Source organism: Topomyia yanbarensis, chromosome 3 (assembly GCF_030247195.1).
Source record: "Topomyia yanbarensis strain Yona2022 chromosome 3, ASM3024719v1, whole genome shotgun sequence".
Classification (NCBI taxonomy): Eukaryota; Metazoa; Arthropoda; class Insecta; order Diptera; family Culicidae; genus Topomyia; species Topomyia yanbarensis.
In genome coordinates, this window is record NC_080672.1 from 316784958 (window position 1) to 316790957 (window position 6000).

General features: G+C 35.1%; 1 protein-coding gene across 1 annotated transcript in view; it reads right to left on the reverse strand.

Annotated features, from left to right (window-relative positions):
* LOC131692380 (phospholipase B1, membrane-associated) overlaps positions 1 to 4966 on the reverse strand; it is a 48015-nt gene extending 43049 nt beyond the window's left edge. Inside the window, exon 1 of the mRNA XM_058979389.1 lies at positions 4698 to 4966. The gene's annotated coding sequence lies outside the window, so the exon portion shown is untranslated. The remainder of the gene's footprint in view (positions 1 to 4697) is intronic.
* Positions 4967 to 6000: the final 1034 nt, after the last annotated feature.

The window sequence follows — 6000 nt, forward strand, 5'->3', positions numbered from 1 at the left end:
ATTTGATTCATTTGATTCATTTGATTCATTTGATTCATTTGATTTATTTGATTCATTTGATTCATTTGATTCATTTGATTCATTTGATTCATTTGATTCATTTGATTCATTTGATTCATTTGATTCATTTGATTCATTTGATTCATTTAATTCATTTGATTCATTTGATTCATTTGATTCATTTGATTCATTTGATTCATTTGATTCATTTGATTCATTTGATTCATTTGATTCATTTGATTCATTTGATTCATTTGATTCATTTGATTCATTTGATTCATTTGATTCATTTGATTCATTTGATTCATTTGATTCATTTGATTCATTTGATTCATTTGATTCATTTGATTCATTTGATTCATTTGGTTCATTTGATTCATTTGATTCATTTGATTCATTTGATTCATTTGATTCATTTGATTCATTTGATTCATTTGATTCATTTGATTCATTTGATTCATTTGATTCATTTGATTCATTTGATCAATTTTTTTTTAATTTGATTAATTTTATTCATTAGCTTTTTGACATTTTAACGACATTCAATTAGCTAGTGATTACTGGGCAGGGAAAGTTATGAAAATTAGAGCCATAGTACTCAAGTGAGAGCAAGGATGTGAAGTAAACAGATCGGAAAACTAGAAGTGGCAGGGTCATTAGAACAAGATTAATATCGTACGGGCTTAACTTTTGTTTTCTGCTGATGAGGGTCGAGCTTAGGCAGCATAACTGCGAATCACCCGAGTTCACCAGCATGTGTCTTGGCATAGACAGACTTGTCCATCTTTACCGTGACAACCGACCTTCATTAGATTCATTTGATGCATTTGATTCATTTTGTTCATTTGTTTATTTTTATTTGTTTCATGATCAGTCATTCCACTTATTTATTAAATTTAATTTGTTACTTTGAGTCAATTTTATTTATTCTATTGATTTTATAACTATTTTTAAATATTGCATAATTTCCTATTTAATGAGCTAATCTAATTTTGTTTATATATTTTATTAAGTTGGTTTATGACGAATTTCGTGCCAACTCGAACAAATGTTGACAGCACCCTCTCAGATTTTAATGAAACTTTCTATACATGAAGACTTTGTCACAGAAAGCCACTTTGCATACTTTGTTTTTCCAAAAATGATCTAGCCTGTCTTTTGAAAAGGGCCAAACTTTTTTACCAATTTTTTTTCAAATGGCTAAAAATGACAAGTCCTACAAAAAATGTTGTGATTTTCACAAAATTAGTCAAATTTTTGAATAAAAATATTGAAAAAATTCTTCATTGACTCCTACATCGAAAAAAATCGATTTTAAAAATTTAAAGTCGATTTACAAAAAAACCCATTTTTGATTTAGATGAAATTTTGTTCCAAGATAGGGTGATGAGCCTATTTTGGCAGCATTAGGGAGAGGATCGCACTATTTTTTGAACAACTTTAAAAGAAGCCATATTATCTATAACTTTTCTCAGCATAAAGTATCAGTGTACTGTTTCTTAAACATCTATATAATGCTTATTTAGCAGAATTGCCTCAATTTTCAGCATAAATGAAAATAAATGTTCCATTCTGTGCATCTATTCCCACCTCAACGATCCAATTATCGCCTCATGGGTGTGCCAATTTCCACCTCATCGAAAAACAATCTAGTTGAAACGCAATGCCTGATATTCCATTTGCGTCGATTCTAACTAGGTATCCAGATCATGGAGGCCAACGTGTGATTTGTAAAACGAATCATTCTGCTTTTTTCAGCCGATCAAAACAAACGTAAACATCACGCACATCAATGAAACTCATCAGCTGTTAGTAGAAGAGCGCCCAGAATTGCGCACGCAGAAAAAAACCAATCGAAGGTTAGCAACTGGAATGACAAGTTTCACATCACACGTTGCTTTCTCGCGATCCGAATTGTATGTGCAGATGAAAATAAAATATCTGCAATCAACAATTAGTTGAATAACTTGAAATAATTGAATACTTATACCTGAAATTGCATTACATTATATTTGCAAGTTCATGTTTTGGTTTGGCCGCACTGGTGATTCTTTTCTGTATGATGGATGCAAAAAGTTGGTTTTGATTGTGGTAGTGTATCAGCAAAACATGCCAATAATAGGAACCCCCGTATTTAGTTTTATCCTATTATAACACTAGGCCTATTCTAGCGTTTGGCGAGTGATTTTAAAGTGAAATTATCGTAAAAAGGTTCTCCAGCTAAAATAAAGGTATGTATCAATGCAATGTTTAGTATATTTGTGCCGGAAAAACGAGATATGAGGCGGTAAATGCTGGCTCGTAAGTGTTTATTTTGCTAAGCGCCGTTGCATTCAATTTCGGTTCACTACGTGAGCGAGGCGGATTAGTAGATATTTCAATAAGGTGATTTTGTTTTAATTAAAAGTTGGATTTAGAGGATAGTTCTAAATACATATGTGCACAACAAATAAAGAATATAACTTGAGCTTATTTTTTCTCACCTGCTTTAGCCAAATCGACAGTGTCATTATCTCATATGCTTGGTTCGAAACCAAGGGGTACGAAATAGGGTCACAATAGGCTCTACTGCCATAATAGGCACATCACCCTAGGTAATTAAGAATTATGAAAAAGAGAGTGAAAAAAACAGATGCATTTCCGGTCCCAAAGATTCGTTTTGGGTGCAACGATTGAGCATTATTTCTAGAAGAAAGCCAATATTAGTCACGATCTAAAGCTTGTTAGCGACAAAATCTTGACACCTAAAACACACAGATCTCTTAAAATATTCAACCAACCAAAAAAATGAAATTTTTCTCACAGATATGCACGTTTGTCAGTTCTATCTAGAAATATAGCGCACGCGCGTTCAAAGATAGCGTGCGTTTAAAAAAGTTTTTAGGGAGTGGAGCCTATTTTTGCCCTGTTTCCATTATCGTCCTACTCATTTGAAGCCGTTAATTAGAGCAGTCTCTGCCATCTTTGTTTAACGCATTGGCTCAAATGGTAGTGCAATATTTGCAGCATTCTATGCGTGTTTTCGTTGCGCTCAAACAGAAGTATTTCATCATTTTCACGACATTTCTGTTATTATATTGGTTCTTGGGAACTAAGCAAGGATACTGATGCCAATTTATACGCATTTCATCGATTGTAGGCTGCGTAATTAATGAAACAGTGCGGCGATCTCCCAAAATTAAATCTTTACCCTATATGCAGTCCAAACGAAAATGGAGGATACGTAATTTAGCGGATTTGCTCCACAATTTTTTTTATTTTTCTTTGGTTGTTATCTGCTGTTTGCATTTTGACTGCTCTCTCACCGTGAGAGTCCAATTTTGCCTGATTGGACGTAGCTGGATAGTTCAGCGAATTTTGTTCTTTCAATGCAACATAGATATTATTGGCTTCATAGCGCGCCAAACATAGCTGATGTAGTGAGAAGATGCCAAATCTGGTAGTAACAGAAAGAGCGCATTATGACTGAATAGAAGTGGCTAAAACAGTTTCTGTAAACAATCTTGTTGATAAATATTCTGGGGTACCTTTCTGTTGGTACAAAAAAATTACTGGTTCATTCACTGTTGCAGATGACTTGCCAAACCAAATATTTCTAGGGAAACTTAGATCGTTCATAATTACTTGGTTGCCTCCTTTCGTTGCATAGCTGTATAGAAAGACATACCATGAAGCTAGTTGAAGTCTTCTATGTCCTAAGTATTGTCCTCCATCATCACATAGGAAAATTTGGTCAAATATCCCAGAACATTTTTTAGAGTAAGTGTTAAGCCTCTCATTCTGCCTATCATATACATTGAATGGCTTCATTCCGTAATGATGCTTCGAAATATGCGCAAACATTTTTGACATTTTTATTTTCCTAGCAACAGTTCGAACAGCAAAGGTCTGGCCTTTGTTGTAGTTTTTTTTGCATTTCTTTCACTGTTGGCAGGCGAGTATTAAACGATTTTGAAACACTGGGAACAGAACTTGCAGATTAGCCAACTTTTATAGAAGTATTCTAATTAGGTATCCATGATTTTCGCTTCAACAGTACATAATAACTTCTCTAAAACGCACCTCTTTCGACGCTATTTGTGAAAGTGCTTTTTATATATCAACGTATGTATGTATAAGTATTTTATATGTCTATCCGCGTGAAATATTTCATTTTCGATTGAATATTTCTAGTGGTCAATGTGTTTTTACGTGTCCAGATTTTGTCGCGAACAAGCCTAAATACGGAATAACCTGCACCTTCACTTCTTGAGTTCAGCTCACCGTACTTCAACCTTGTAACAAAACATTGATACCAGTTAACAACTCGAAATGTCGCATGAGAAAGTTAAATAACTATTTTCAACTTGATATTTGAATAAATATTCAAGAACTATCACACGATGGTATGTAATGATGAGCTGTTATAAAAAAGTTTCGATTCCTTAAATATATTGGAAGACAAATTGCTGTTCAAATATGTGCGATTTGCTATTAGAATTTCGAGCATCCAGGTACATAGCAACAGATACACAGCAACCCCGAGGCTGTTGAGTTTTGTCACTTTGTTTGCTGAGCTTTTAATTGATAGTTCGAGCCGTTACATTCTGGAGCAAACTCACATAAGAAACACATGTATTCAGAAATAATAATTTGATTAATTTAGATTCGATCTACATACTATCTACACAAATGATTTCAATAGCACTCTCACTCACCGTATAAATATTTCTAGTGACTTTGAGCAACCTGTCGAGAACAGAAAACACAACTCTAAACTTCACTAGTGATTTTCCCAATTATCCCGTTTTCACCGGACAAAAATGTACATACTACTGCTGACAGACCGAAAAACTAGGACTAAAAACGACGCACGTCGACTGACTTCCAGTTCCAGCAGTATATCTTGCAACGGCGCGAACGCGATAATCCAAGAACGATGCGACCGACGCGCGCGCTCTGTCAAGAATAAGTATTTTCGAATCGCGCCTCGGGAACAGAATACGGGGAGATGATACCGAATCAAGGCGCTTTTGAACGGACACGGTGAACGGGTAACATCAGGTGAGATCGGTGAGAATAGATGGATCGCTTACTCTCCTGTTCTATGTGGAGAGTTCTATTTCGTCGAAGCGCATCTGGAAGCGATGATGCACGGATTCCAATCTAACCACAGCGGAGCCTGTCCGGCGGAATCCGTATGCCCTCATGCTCATCGTCGTCGTTCGATTTAGATCAAAAGATGGAAATTAAAAGCGATGACAATGGCTATCGGTTAGGATGCTGCCCATGCAAGGATAATCATCACGATCGGTTCTTCCTCAGCCGTGAGGTGGCGGGTACCTAGAAATCGTGCTCGGATGCTAGACATTTGCAACGAGTTAATTGATGCTGTTGAACTCTCCGTAGCAGGTTTTCTACTGCTTTGTGGTACTGATAGGTAGCAGCGAGTAATTCTTAAACAACCAGGCATTGTGTTTGTAGAGCTACTCTGTCCATGGTAATTGATAAAACCTGTTCTAAATGAACTTGGCGCTGAGATATTTTTCTGTGTTATTATGAGTCATATGTGGTACTAACGTTGTACATATTGGATTTCAAAGGAGGCTTAAAACCATTGATTGGATGTCTTATTAAATATGCTATGCTTAAACTTATTTCGCCTGTTATTAAAACTTGTAGCTTGAATTATTATCAAAACTGTCAAGTATTTAGGATTTGGTAAATAAGCTGACCTTCTATGATTGCTTTTTTCATCTTTTACTGTTTTATTTTATATAAGATCTAATCCGATTTACACAGGTTCTATTTATTACATAATCAGTTCCGGACAGTTTCCAGACTTTTAGGAGCTCAGTTCTCTTCAATAAGAAACAACTTTTCAAAATTTCAAGGAATATGAAGCTTTTTATTAGATGCTGTCATTTTTCAAACCTTGTGTTGATCGGTATACAAAAACACCCAGATGTTAAACATCTGATTTAACGATCTTTTGTACCTGAATATATAAACCTCCACAAC